Below are 15,662 nucleotides of genomic sequence, written 5' to 3'. Positions count from 1 at the left end.
GGGCGCCGGCCGGACCAGAGGAGGACCGCGGAGTCGGCGGCGAGGATGGCGACGGGGCAGTGGGCGCGCGCTTGGGGTAGGAGACGCGGGCGACGACGACGGCGGGCCGGGGCGGCGGGCGTCGGGCAAGGGGCCGGCCGGCGCGGGCGACGGCGAGGGCGGGACGGGGCTGTGCGCGTCGGGGCAGGGACGAGGGCGACGGCGACGGGGGCGGGCCGGGGCGGCGCGCGTCGCGGGCGACGGCGACGATGGGCGCGGGCGACGGCGACGATGGGGGCGGGCGGCGTCGGGGCAGCCTGGCGGCGTCGGCAACTGCAACTGCAAGATGAGAATGAAAAATTCCAAAGTGTGGCCTTATATAGCAGAGGCTTTAGTCTCGGTTCGTGGCAGCAACCGGGACTAAAGGTGGGCATTAGTCCCGGTTCCTGCCACGAACCGAGACCAATGGCCTCTTTTCGGCAGCCCAAAGGGCGGGAAGCGAAGCCCATTGGTCCCGGTTGGTGGCACCAACCGGGACTAAAGGGGGGCAATGGTCACGGTTGGTGCCACAAACCGTGACTAATGCACCCTTTAGTCCCGGTTGGTGCCACCAACCGGGACCAATGCCCTTGTGCGCCCCGCGCCCAAAAGTTTAGTCCCACATCGCTAGTTGACAGCGCCCAACACCAGTTTATAAGCTCTGCTGCCTCCTCCCTCTCGAACTCCTCTGAACTGCAGGCCTATGGGCCTAATTTGACACTGCTTTGCCTGTGGGCCTATTGGGCCTTCTGCGGGCCTGAATCCTGGCCCATGTAGGGTTTCTAGTCGTATTCAGGCCGTGGAGGCCCAGTAGGTGGCATTTTTTTTGGTTTTTTCTTTTTTATTTCTACATTTTTTTGGTTTTTTATTTTTTTTATTTCTACTTAAAACTAAATACTTACAGTTTTTTAGTGATTTCTTTTTGCTTTTAGGTCACAAAAATTATAAACTTTCTATTAGTGCCATTAGTTTTAAATTTTAAATAGTTTAAATTTGAATTTTTAAAAATTTGTGTGAATCACTAGTTTATGAATAACTTTACTATAAAATTAGAATTTTTTTTCTATTTATTTTTTATTTCTACTTACAACTAAATACTTACAGTTTTTTAGTGATTTCTTTTTTCTTTTAGGTCACAAAAATTATAAACTTTCTGTTAGTGCCATTAGTTTTAAATTTTAAATAGTTTAAATTTGAATTTTTAAAAATTTGTGTGAATCACTAGTTTATGAATAACTTTACTATAAAATTAGAATTTTTTTCTATTTATTTTTTTTTCTACTTACAACGAAATACTTCAATTTTTTAGTGATTTCTTTTTGCTTTTAGGTCACAAAAATTATAAACTTTCTGTTAGTGCCATTAGTTATAAATTTTAAATAGTTTAAATTTGAATTTTTAAAAATTTGTCTGAATCACTAGTTTATGAATAACTTTACTATAAAATTAGAATTTTTTTTCTATTTATTTTTTTCTTCTTTGCTATTTATTTTTTATTTTAGGTCACACAAATTATAGTTTGATTTTAGGTCACATAAATTATATTCTTTTTGCTATTGAAGAATATTATAGTTTTATTTTAGTTGATCATAACATAATATTTTAATTGATTGTTTTTATTTTCATAAAAGTTTTGTAGTTCATTCTGTTTGCTATTAATTCATTCTTTGAGCTAAATGACTCTGAAATTGGAAAGCATTTCAAAATGAACTCTGAAAAGGTTGAAAGTTGGCATGGTCTCATCATTTCACCCACATAGCATGTTCCAAAAAGTAGAGAGGGTTACGACAAAAACTTGATGCACTTCGTGTACAAAATGGACAATCACTTTCGAAGTATCAAAGTTTCGAACCATAAGACATGAAAGCATTTCAAATGAACTCTGAAAAGGTTGAAAGTTGGGATGGTATCATAATTTCACCCACATAGCATTTGCTTATTGCGGGAGAAAGTCTTCACTTTTTCTTCGCTTGTGTCATTTGCTTATTGCGCCATAACCATGGATAATCTTCATTGTTTATCAGGATGCTTGGGTCAGCCTTGACATTGAAGGGAGGAATTTCATGAAACTTTTCATAATCTTCAGACATGTCTGTCTTGCCGTCCACTCCCAGGATGTCCCTTTTTCCTGAAAGAACTATGTGGCGCTTTGGCTCATCGTATGATGTATTCGCTTCCTTATCTTTTCTTTTTCTCGGTTTGGTAGACATGTCCTTCACATAGATAACCTGTGCCACATCATTGGCTAGGACGAACGGTTCGTCAGTGTACCCAAGATTTTTCAGATCCACTGTTGTCATTCCGTACTATGGGTCTACCTGTACCCCGCCGCCTAACAGATTGACCCATTTGCACTTAAACAAAGGGACCTTAAAATCAGGTCCGTAGTCAAGTTCCCATATGTCCACTATGTAACCATAATATGTGTCCTTTCCGCTCTCGGTTGCTGCATCAAAGCGGACACCGCTGTTTTGGTTGGTGCTCTTTTGATCTTGGGCGATCGTGTAAAATGTATTCCCATTTATCTCGTATCCTTTGTAAGTCAATACAGTCAAAGATGGTCCCCTGGACAACAAGTACAACTCATCACAAACAGTGTTGTCACCTCTGAGACGTGTTTCCAACCAACTGCTGAAAGTCCTGATGTGTTCACATGTAATCCAGTCGTCGCATTGCTCCGGGTGTTTGGAGCGCAGACTGTTCTTGCGTTCATCGACATACGGGGTCACCAAGGTAGAGTTCTGTAGAACTGTGTAGTGTGCTTGAGACCAAGAATATCCGTCCCTGCATATTATTGAGTCTCTTCCAAGAGTGCCTTTTCCAGTCAGTCTCCCCTCATACCGCGATTTAGGGAGACCTATCTTGTTAAGGCCAGGAATGAAGTCAACACAAAACCCGATAACATCCTCTGTTTGATGGCCCATGGAGATGCTTCCTTCTGGCCTAGCGCGGTTACGGACATATTTCTTTAGGACTCCCATGAACCTCTCAAAGGGGAACATATTGTGTAGAAATACGGGCCCCAGGATGACAATCTCGTCGACTAGATGAACTAGGACGTGCGTCATGATATTGAAGAAGGATGGTGGGAACACCAGCTCGAAACTGACAAGACATTGCGCCACATCACTCCTTAGCCTTGGTACTATTTCTGGATCGATCACCTTCTGAGAGATTGCATTGAGGAATGCACATAGCTTCACAATGGCTAATCGAACATTTTCCGGTAGAAGCCCCCTCAATGCAACCGGAAGCAGTTGCGTCATAATCACGTGGCAGTCATGAGACTTCAGGTTCTGAAACTTTTTCTCTGGCATATTTATTATTCCCTTTATATTCGACGAGAAGCCAGTCGTGACCTTCATACTGAGCAGGCATTCAAAGAAGATTTCTTTCTCTTCTTTTGTAAGAGCGTAGCTGGCAGGACCTTTATACTGCTTCGGAGGCATGCCGTCTTTTTCGTGCAAATGTTGCAGGTCCTCTCGTGCCTCAGGTCTATCTTTTGTCTTCCCATACACGCCCAAGAAGCCTAGAAGGTTCACGCAAAGGTTCTTCGTCACGTGCATCACGTCGATTGAGGAGCGGACCTCTAGGTCTTTCCAGTAGGGTAGGTCCCAAAATATAGATTTCTTCTTCCACATGGGTGCGTGTCCCTCAGCGTCATTCGGAACAGCTAGTCCACCGGGACCCTTTCCAAAGATTACGTAGTGTAAATCATTGACCATAGCAAGCACGTGATCACCGGTGCGCATGGCGGGCTTCTTCCGGTGATCTGCCTCGCCTTTGAAATGCTTGCCTTTCTTTTGACATTGATGGTTGGTCGGAAGAAATCGACGATGGCCCAGGTACACATTCTTCCTGCATTTGTCCAGGTATATACTTTCAGTGTCATCTAAACAGTGCATGCATGCGTGGTATCCTTTGTTTGTCTGTCCTGAAAGGTTACTGAGAGCGGGCCAATCGTTGATGGTCACGAACAGCAACGCCTTAAGGTTAAATTCCTCCTGTCTGTGCTCATCCCACGTACGTACACCATTTCCATTCCACAACTGTAAAAGTTCTTCAACTAATGGCCTTAGGTACACATCAATTTCGTTGCCGGGTTGCTTAGGGCCTTGGATGAGAACTGGCATCATAATGAACTTCCGCTTCATGCACATCCAAGGAGGAAGGTTATACATACATAGAGTCATGGGCCAGGTGCTGTGATTGCTGCTCTGCTCCCCGAAAGGATTAATGCCATCCGCGCTTAAAGCAAACCATACATTCCTTGGGTCCTTTGCAAACTCATCCCAGTACTTTCTCTCGATTTTTCTCCACTGCGACCCGTCAGCGGGTGCTCTCAACTTCCCATCTTTCTTTCGGTTCTCACGGTGCCATCGCATCAACTTGGCATGCTCTTCGTTTCTGAACAGACGTTTCAACCGTGGTATTATAGGAGCATACCACATCACCTTCGCAGGAACCCTCTTCCTGAGGGGCTTGCCGTCAACATCACCAGGGTCATCTCGTCTGATCTTATACCGCAGCGCACCACATACCGGGCATGCGTTCAGATCCTTGTATGCATCGCGGTAGAGGATGCAGTCATTAGGGCATGCATGTATCTTCTCCACCTCCAATCCTAGAGGGCATACGACCTTCTTTGCTGCGTATGTACTGTCGGGCAATTCGTTATCCTTTGGAAGCTTCTTCTTCAATATTTTCAGTAGCTTCTCAAATCCTTTGTCAGCCATAGCATTCTCTGCCTTCCACTGCAGCAATTCCAGTACGGTACCGAGCTTTGTGTTGCCATCTTCGCAATTGGGGTATAACCCTTTTTTGTGATCCTCTAACATGCGATCGAACTTCAGCTTTTCCTTTTGACTAATGCATTGCGTCCTTGCATCGACAATGACCCGGCGGAAATCATCATCATCGGGCACATCGTCTGGTTCCTCTTGATCTTCAGCAGCTTCACCCGTGGCAGCATCATTGGGCACATCGTCTGGTTCCTCTTGATCTTCACCAGCTCCCCCCGTTGCAGCATCACCGTATTCAGGGGGCACATAGTTGTCATCGTACTCTTCTTCTTCGCCGTCTTCCATCATAACCCCTATTTCTCCGTGTCTCGTCCAAACATTATAGCGTGGCATGAAACCCTTGTAAAGCAGGTGGGAGTGAAGGATTTTCCGGTTAGAGTAAGACCTCGTATTCCCACATTCAGTGCATGGACAACACATAAAACCATTCTGCTTGTTTGCCTCAGCCGCATCGAGAAACTCATGCACGCCCTTAATGTACTCGCGGGTGTGTCTGTCACCGTACATCCATTGCCGGTTCATCTGTGCGTGCATTATATAAAATTAAGTGTCCAAATTAATAGAAGTGTACAAATCTCGAGGAAAATGGAGCTTGAAGGTCGAGCTTCGAGAGGAGAAAGCTTAAGTAGTGTGGCTCGGGCATTCCATCGAACACCTCATGTGCATAGGAGGTGAGCTAGAGCACCACAAAGCCCTCTCCCCCTCGGCCAGAAAAAACAGAGCACTGTGCTCTGCTCTTGCGCGAGGGGGTATATATAGGCACCTCATTGGTCCCGGTTGGTGGCATGAACCGGGACTAAAGGGCAGCCTTTGGTCCCGGTTCAAGCCACCAACCGGGACCAATGATGGTGGGCCAGGAGCGAGGCCCATTGGCCCCGGTTCGTCCCACCAACCGGGACCAAAAGGTCCAGATGAACCGGGACCAATGGCCCACGTGGCCCGGCCGGCCCCCTGGGCTCACGAACCGGGACCAATGCCCACATTGGTCCCGGTTCTACACTGAACCGGGACTAATGGGCTGAGCCGGCCTGGACCATAGCCCTATTTTCTACTAGTGAGACATTGGACATGCCTCGTGCCCAGCTCAAGAGCACCCCCTTAGATATAGCCCAATTGCCTCAGTTGTCATATCTTGATATTCGGATGGAAAAATTCATGTGTGAATGTATTGGGAATATGAAATCACTGCGCACTCTGGTAATAGATGGTGATGGGTTGTCCATGAAGGAAGTGAACTCAGTGAAGGTTATTATGGGTCTCGGAGAGCTGACCAATCTAAGGAAACTGCAGATCGGAGTGAATGGTTGGGAAAAGCCAGAACGTGATGCTTTCGCCAGCTCCCTTGGAAAGCTCCGTAACCTCAAATGTCTCAAATTCACTAGTGGCTATACTATGAAGATAACGAGCTGGCCTCATTATCCAATCCTTTTCCGCATCTCGAGGAATTTATCAGCGCCCCTAGATGGATATTCCGTAGAGTTCCCGTATGGATGGGTGGTCTAAATTGCCTTCGCATCCTGGAGCTGCGTGTGATGGAGGCGTCAACTCAGGATGTCAATCTTCTTGGAGAGCTTTCGTCCCTCGTCGTACTCTGGCTCATGACGTTAAATATCCCAAAAGAAAGAGTTAGATTGGGCACGGGACTGTTCCGGGTTCTGAAGAGCCTCACATTTTGTGCTATGGAAGGTGTTGGGGCTTACCTAGGGTTCAAGGCGGGGGCCATGCCCAACCTACGAGACCTCAAAATCTCCACATGGGGGGAACACGATGTACCAGTTGGCCTGGAGCACCTGTTACGCCTTGAGAAGATCGTTCTGGATGGGGCTCGCACCGGTGATGCCATAGTGTCTGCGTTCAGGGATGCTTTATCAGCACACCCAAATCACCCTTTCGTTCACACCGCTTTTTAGTTGATTTCTGGTGTCGAAATGCAGTTTGTATTTGTCATTCTGTTTTACCAGCGGTGAGTTGCTCAGCAGGCCTTTCAGTTAGTGATGGGCATGCGGACTACTCCCTCTGTCCCATAATATAAGAACATTTCTCAAACTATATTAGCTCAAAAAACGTTCTTACATTATGGGACGGAGGTAGTAATTTGGTACCATGTAATGTAATCTTATCTACCTCTGCATATTAATTTCCGCATGCATCGTGAGGGTTACACCGAACTGAACTTTGCCTATGATTTCAGTAGTGGAATGTGCATGATTTGATATATTGTGTGATGACTGGATTGTGTGTTACTACTGATGACACTCTATTGAGTTGACAGTGACTAGAACACATGATCTTGACCCATGACACAACTAGTTCGTTGCAATCAGCTTGCAAGGTCATGAAGAACTAACTAACGGTGGCAATAGAACTGTGTTTGCTCAACTACGCAATGGGCAGGTTAGTTAATTAAGTGTTTCATTAAGAATTTTCTCATCGCGAGGCCACCTTCAGGCACGACCATCGCTAGGTCATCCTCAGCCACCTCCATCTCTTGCCCATGGTCAGCCACCACCATCTCTTGCCCATGGTCAGCCACCACCATCTCTTGCCCTTGGTCAGCCACCACCAGCGCTAGGTCATCCTCAACCTGATGCCCATCGTCATCCTGCAGCTCCTCATCCCCACTCTGCTCATCTTCTCCCGCACTCCAGTCCAGATCATCCTTCTTGTTGTCTATGCTGCTGCCAGAATCGCTGCTACTTTCGCTACAGCCAGAATCGCTGCTGCTTTCGCTACAGCCATAGTCGATGTTGCTTTGGCTATAGCCATTGTCGCTGCTGCTGCTCTCATTACCTGTCCAAATGCAACAATGACCGTTAACAATCGATGTGAGACAAAGCCAAATGTAGAGGAATACGAAGAGGCAGAACGTACCGGCATCATAATCTTCAGCGTAGCGCATGCGACACATAGTCGCGTTGAACACCTTCACGATGAGCATGGTGGCGTCGTCGTCGTACCTGAAGAGAAGGAAATACCCCAGCCGCAGGTCGTAGGCACGGTAGAACTTCTCCCACCCACGAGGCAAGTACATGTGGCCCTCCTTGATCACCAACTCCACATCCCATAGCCTGCGAAACCCGCTGCCGGCCTGTCGCAGCTTCACATTATTTGGCGGATCTTCACCCATCAGCATGTTCATAAAACTGTCAGGCAGCCTCTGCAGTTTGGGACAATGAGTGATGTAGCAAACAACAGATATCATAATGAGATGGGTGAAGGGGAGATCTCTCGTTTTATATACCTGCGTCATGGATGATACTGAAGTCCCAAGTATGATAGTGAAGAACTCAGAAGCATCCAACTCGTACTGCGGTGTCGCAGAGCGGCGGTGGCTGCTTCCCGCCATCTCTGATAAGCAGCAGAAGAGATATTTTTATGATACAAGAAGAAAGCAGCCACAACTACAGTAAAATAAAATATCCTTGCTATTCTTTTTTACATAAACATGTAATTAGTCAAGACAACTTCTCTCATATTTTTAAACTTCCATTTATTTTAATCTATGGTAGAGACATGACATCATCACTCCAGAAAAAACCAACAAATATGGCATCAGAAACATATGTGCCACCTGTCAGAAAATATAGAAAAGAAAGCACATAGTTATAAAGATTAGTATTCGAGACTTTGTAGCGAGCTCTGGTTTCTCTTAATGGCAATTTGGGCGAACCTAAAAGATATGAATTCAACAGGGGACCTCACAAGCTTTTTATTGAAACGAGCTCAACTATGAAGCTTCCATATAGCCGCAAGCCCAACAATTTGAACATTACGGCTACTACTACGAATAAATTTAGGAATACAGTCAAAATATCGGGGACAGAATTGGCACACAGGGTTCCCTGTCCATTTCCTTTTTACCATATTGTCCTAATAGGCTACATGCTGGAAAGAAATCAGCTTCGTTACTTTGGCATGTGAAATGTAGTTACAATACTCTAGCATCTACCACAGTTGACTGCCTAGAGCATAGTGAAGAGAATTCATTGGGGCATGAGAACTAATAACTCGCAGCGTCGAGGGAAGCAAATCGTTGACTCAGACATCACGAATTTTGTAACTGAACTCGAAGTTAACTTGAGCTCCTGACCATGTGATGGCATAGGATTCTGAAACTGAACACCGACCAGATCCATGCCAGCACCACACAACACGTGGAGCCAAAAGTTACGGGGTCCTCTAAGTATGCAGAACTCTACAACTACTAGAAGAAGATAACCGAATTACCCTATGAAAATGAACCAGACAAGTCTCAAGTGATTTGCTTCACTCAAGGATAAACCTGCTACGCTACGTCCAAAGCATAGTCAAAACTGACAATCTGCTCGGGCGAATTTGCAGATAGACTAGAAACTGAAAAACGTAGCAGTTCATCCAGAAGAAGGTACATAACAGGGCATCTTCATTGGCAATAGCTGAACAAACCATAATGTCACGACGATGAAATCATCACTAATATATAGAGCACCCAGCACTAACAAGTTCATATCAACTCTCATTTTGGTCAGAACTTCAAACTACACAAAACTGATGTATTGCAGCTATATTAAGTGCTTCAAAACTAAACTGATGAAGCTGAAGCTAGGACACATCAGGCAGGTATAGTTTCGAGGATTTCCAGCAGCTCATATATGACAAAAAACAAGATATCCTCCTACCCAACTACCACCAATGGCAATGCAAATAGGGAAGCAAAATAATTGGCTCAGAGGGACGACCATATCCTACTGAAGAAGAACCAATAAGCACATGACTGGAGATGGACTTGAGAATCAACAACAATTTACAAGCCATGGCCATGGTCTCCACTCCCAAACCCTAACCCTATTAGAATGTTTTGAGGGCAAGAACCAATAAGCACATGACTTGAGGGCAAGAGGAAGAAGAAGAAGAAGAAGGAAGTGGAGGGGAGGGGCTCACCTGCAGTCGAGGGAGTACACGGCGCCGGCCTGGCTGAGCCGAGGTAGGGCAGAGCAGCGCGCGGACGGCGGCGTCGCGTGGCCTGGCTGAGCTGGCGGTCGTCGTCTCCTCCTCCTCCTCGTCCGCCTCCTGGTCCTCCTCCTCCGGCTCGGGGCGCGGGGGCGCGGGGGCGGCGGCGCGGGGGAGCTACAGTGGTGGGGGCGTGGGGGGCGGGGGCGGGGGTCGGGGCGGCGGCGGCAGGGGATGGAGAGGACGGAGGGGGCGTGCAGGCGCGGCGGCGGCGTACGGTTGGGGCGGAGGGGGCAAATTAGGTCGAGTGGGGAGGAAGGGAGGGAGGGGAATAGGTGGAGTGGGGGGAAGCTTACTAATGGCGCACCCAGCAGCGGTGCGCCATTATAATGTTTTTTTAATTACAGTTCGAGCCCTCAGGTTATATTCCACCTAACCTAATCTACATTAGAACCCGCCCACTAGCCCGACTGGTTAGCACGCAGCACACACACTGGAGGTCCTGGGTTTGATTGCCAGGCTCCCCAATTTTTATTTTTATGCATTTAAAATGCTGTTTGATATTTATTTGTGTTTAAATATGTTCAAACTTGTTTAAATCATAATAGTAATATTTTTTTATAAAAACAGTAATAATTTTTTTAAAAAATATGTTCAAATTTGTTATTTGAAAATATTTATGAATATGAAAAAGGTGGAGTGGAGGGTGCGGTGGGTCATCGGCGACGGTGGAGTGGCGGAGGGTGCAGGCCGGGGGTCGGCGGCGGCGGCCGGTGGAGTGGGGGAGGGTGCGGTTGATCGTCGGCGGCGGTGGAGCGGGGAGGGGGCGGTTGATCGTCGGCGGCGAGGGGGACGTCGATGTCCCATGAACACGGTGCGTCATTAGTTGTTTTGCAAAAAAAGAATAAAAAAAATTCAGTACTGGCGCACTCCTTGTCCGGGGCGCCATTACTAGTTACACTTCGGTCGGATGCGTCATTAGTATGTATGTAAAAATGAAAAAAAAATTATCACTAGTGGCGCACCTTTTGTCTGGTGCGCCATTAGTGTCTTCCACACTAATGACGTATCACCAACCGATGCGCCATTAGTATATAGTAGTGGCGCACTACTTTCCTGGTGCGTCATTAGTGTCAATTCTATCTATAGCTTTTTTCCTAGTAGTGTTTGCTCAACTATGCAATGGGCAGGTTAGTTAATTAAGTGTTTCGTTAAGAATTTTCTTCTCTGAGTTCGGCAATGTGATGTCTCCAGGAAGTGTGCAGTCAATGTGATGTCACCGAGAGGGCATCTTAGGCTGGGGGCACTGAGAGAGGTGCAGATGGGTCGGGGTGGGTTATGTCAGTATACATGAGGTGGTTTCAACCGCATTTTCAAAAAAAAAAAAAGTAAAACTAAAAAGCATGAGGTGGCAGTTCGAATCTGACCGCCGCCTCCCAATTGGAGGGTCATCAACATGGATGCTTGCCATTTCATTAGGTACAATTTTCTCAAAAAAATAGAAGGGGAAATGAAGGTTTTTTTTTCTGGAATAGTGGAAAAGAAGCTTATTCATATCTACATTTCTTAACTTTTACAAAGCGGCTGGTTTCTGTAGTACTGAATATAACCTGACTGCTCTGGGCTTGAAATGTTTAGCACTGGACCAACCAGCCATCTCAGTTCTTAATCTAGCTTTTTGCCTAATATTTTTATTGTATAATATGCCTAATGTTCCCAGCAGAATGTTCCAATGACTTGGAGCAGTTTTGTTTCTCTATATGTATCTGCTTCTTCCAACTCTGGCCAAATCTCTGTAACGTCAATATCTCTCCGTAGCTAAGCAGAGGCTGCAGAGAATAGAGAGGCAGAGGCACAACCAACAAAATAAGCAACTGCCCGTCAAGGAGAAAAGACCAGAATCTGAAGAGTCTTACAAGGGTGGAGCTGCAGAGGAGAAAGCAACAGAAGAAGATGCAGCACAGAAGGCATCAGTCGAACAGAAGAAAGAAGCTCCTGCTACTAAGCGGTCTTCAAATGTTTTTCACAAAAGTAGTGACACTAGGCTACGAGTCATCCCGAAGAAATTTTGTGCGGCATCATGCTGATATAACCTGCCGATGCGGTATTATGCTAAATTAGCAAGTTTGTTCTGCATTGTACACTAGACTTTGCACTGGTTTGCTTCCCTGAACATAAGTTCAGAGTTTGGCGGTGGTTAAGGTACCGAAAGGTGAAAGTCTTGATTCATGCCAGTCAGTTATCAAAACGCGGTTGCAATTATACATGGTGGTTCTAATTCAGTTTATGAGGAAATATTATGACTGCTGCGTTTCTGACTTATTTGACTTGAGAAGTACTAGTATTTGATTTGTTGGTGATAAGCTTCTTACTAGCACTAACATTTAGTCTACCATGTTATTAATTTGTGTTGTAGCAGCAGCTTGGTTGGGGTTAATTATGTATAGATTATAAACAACAAGTGCAGATGTGTGATGTAAGTAGTTTCAAGAACTGAGACTTGTTCAAATTGGTGTGCAGGTGTACATACATGATACATCAGCCTGAAGCTGAAAGTAGAATGCAGGAAGCACTATGCTTTGCTGTTGCACCAACTGAGACTCACATTACATGAAAGAATGGTTAAGTTTGAGGGTTACATATAACTGAATGAAGATGTAGTAACATATTTTTTTTCCCTGGAATGCACATGATTACTTATATACTCCCTCCGTCCCAAAATTCTTGTCATAAATTTGTCTAAATATGGATGCATCAAAAGTCACGTTTTAGTATTAATTTAGGTGACTAACTTCCCCTCAAAAATGTAGGTGACTAACTTCCACAAATTTGTGATGACTAAAATCTGCACTATACTCGCCGTCTCTGTCTGAAATTTGCGTCACAATAATGTTGACATTGGCACAGCTTAACCCCATTCATCAACATATATAGAAGTATGAGAAGTTGCATGCCAAAAACCATCCTATATATGTTCAGTAGCTGGTACGATGTCACGGGGTTCCACATGTCAGGCTCATGTATATGTTCACCAGCCAATGAAATTGGAATTTTAGAGTGTCTGTCTGTGTACGGTTGATCTGCAAACGCACGCCGTGGGTATCACTGTAAGCAAGTTACACTGGCGTATGCCCAGCAGGCAAATATTGCGCGGCGAGCCCAAGACAATGCACCACGGCACTGTTAGGATTTGTGGGCTATACGGTCTATCCTCTAATTCCTCTGCCTTTTCTGTGGTGCCGCTCACAATGCATATTGAGGCTAGAGGGTAGGGACCTATTTATAGACTCCACTTCCAGGCGTTTTATTATTCCACCTGTTTCCGGGAAGATCCGTACGACTCCTGGGCAATGTTACCAACCACGATCAAACATGCCAGTTTTTTTTTAGTCTAAATATACTAGTCCCTAGCACACATGTGTGAGTCATGTGCCATGATTAGATTGTATATATGAGATCAACTTCCAATCTTAATCATGTGGGTCAACAGCCTGCAGAGCCGATCCTGCAAAACAAACCCAGCTCTTCCACCCAGCTCTTGTTTGAACTCCTTTGGAAAAGGGGATACTAAAAGTATCTTCTTTATACTATCAAACTTAGCTACCGGAATTTATTGTCGCATTCACGCGGTGGAAGGAAATATGTGTCGCTAAGGGAATCTCGCGCATCATATATGATCGTGGAATGTGCATCACAATCTGTCACTTATTTCAGAATTTATGGTTAAAAGTAAACACACTGAAGAAGTTACCACTGTATACACGAGGCGTGGAATGATTAAACTTAGGTACATATATTTCATTTATTTGTATAATAATACTAATATGGTGCAGGTTCACTGACTATAGTCAGGAATTGTTTTCAAAACATGTTTACACATGGAACTTCATTTATTGATTAATATGTTTCAGCCAAGTGGGAGATGTTGGATATTTATGTGGCTTTCAACATTTATTCAACATGATTATTATTTATTGAAACCAACATGGAATTATTCATATTATTAATGTTTGTGTCGGGGAATAACTGATGCGGAATTTCACTCGAGGAAGTAATACTCGAGATGCCGAGGACGAGATGGAATACAATAGAGGAATTAATAGGGATCGACTCTACTGGAATTTATATGTACGTACGTATTTTTCCCGGGACATCACAGGGTGGAAGAGCTGGGTTTCAAGATAGAACCATAAATTAAATCCCTTCACATTGAAGTTGCATATAGAGTGTCCTATAACAATAATACATTTCCTCCACCAAGGAGTTTCATGGCAAAATTCCCAGTTCCAAAGTGTATAAGATTTAGCAGCAATGACAAAACACACAAGATATATAATTTCCTTTGGTACCGTTAGCTTGCCAATAACATTGCTATTGTATTGCAGCAATATAAGACATAACCACAATCCAACTAGTTGAAAAGTACTGACATATACATGTTTAATGAAAACATTGACGATATGCATACCTTTAAGTGAGAGCAATTTTCCTTAATTTTCCATGGAGTGGTTCCCATATTCCTCCATAAATAAGTGATTGTCATAATAGACACTTTTTGAATTCCTTCTCATGCAAAGTTAGTATAATAGTGTATCCATCAATAATAATTTTCCTCCAAAACAATGGAGTCTGAGGGCATAATTTCCAATTCCAAGTTTATTAACTTTAGCATTTCCTTGGAATTGTTCGCATGAAAGTATATGATATATAACCAGAAGTTGCAACACAACTATTTTTTTTAAATAGTGTAAATGAAAATTTCCGTGCATAGAAAATTATAGACATACCTTCCTCTTTGCCAATTGCATTGTAAAAAAAAATCTTCCTCTTTGAGGTGCAACCAATAATATTATATCAGATCCTTCCCTCGGAGAGTTTCTATCTTCCTCCATAGAGCAAATAATACCCCATACAACATATACTGAATAACAAATCAGGCCGACGAGTGTATATAAAATTATTCCAAACAATTTGGCATAGTGTTTAGGACAATCATGATTTGCACTTCCCAAAATAGCCTCAGACATGTTCCACTAAGAATATATTCCAGATTGCACATAAGTTTCCATGCAACCTGTTTACTCACTTATTGAACAACCAAAGTTTAGTAAAATGATCCAAAATAGATGAGCCATTTGGTACACATAATCCCAGTCTAACCATATATTTCCTTTTCTTCAGTAATGAAAGTTTAATAGTACAACATTTTTCCGGCTTGTTTCTCAGTAATATTCCAAACCGTGATATTAGATGCACTAGATTATGGATACCAACTAACTTAGGAAACCCTTTTTTTTATGTCATTGGAAGGAAAGTGTTACACATATGTTGACTGGACGAAGGACAGCAATGACAAACTTTAGTTACGTGAATCACTTTCCTGTGCCTTCCCTGAGAATTACCACAAGAGTATGAGCAGAAAGAAAAATATCCTTCCCCGATCCTCGTGCGTGTGAGGACTGAGTGTGAGCTTTGCTTTCCAAGCTTCCTGGATCTTCCAACAATGGCGTGAATTAGCTTGCTCCTTGATTTCCTCGGGCCGTGTTCCATGCCAAAGTAGTAGTAGTAGTTTTCCTCCTTCCATAGAACCTGAAATCTCCTAGCAAAAGAGCGCTTGACTTCAGGACTCGTAAGTCGCAGCAGCAGCCAAAGTCGTGGGCGTGACATGCAGTTTCCGAGCAGGTAGCTCGTTCGGCTTGGCGCGTCATCGGGTGTAGATATCGTAGCAGCGGCAACTTCATCAGGTCGGATAAGTTGGCGACCATAGGGACAAACGGATGCCACAGGGGGACCAGGATCACGTCAGGTCGACAGGGCATGGCGGAAGAACGCCGGTTCCACGCGAGATCGACGAGCGCCAACGTGTCTGGCGGACGCCTGTGAAGGCTTCATCGATGGGCTTCATCGTGGCTC

Source organism: Triticum urartu, chromosome 1 (genome assembly GCF_003073215.2).
Source record: "Triticum urartu cultivar G1812 chromosome 1, Tu2.1, whole genome shotgun sequence".
NCBI lineage: Eukaryota > Viridiplantae > Streptophyta > Magnoliopsida > Poales > Poaceae > Triticum > Triticum urartu.
Note: the sequence above shows the minus strand (reverse complement) of the source record.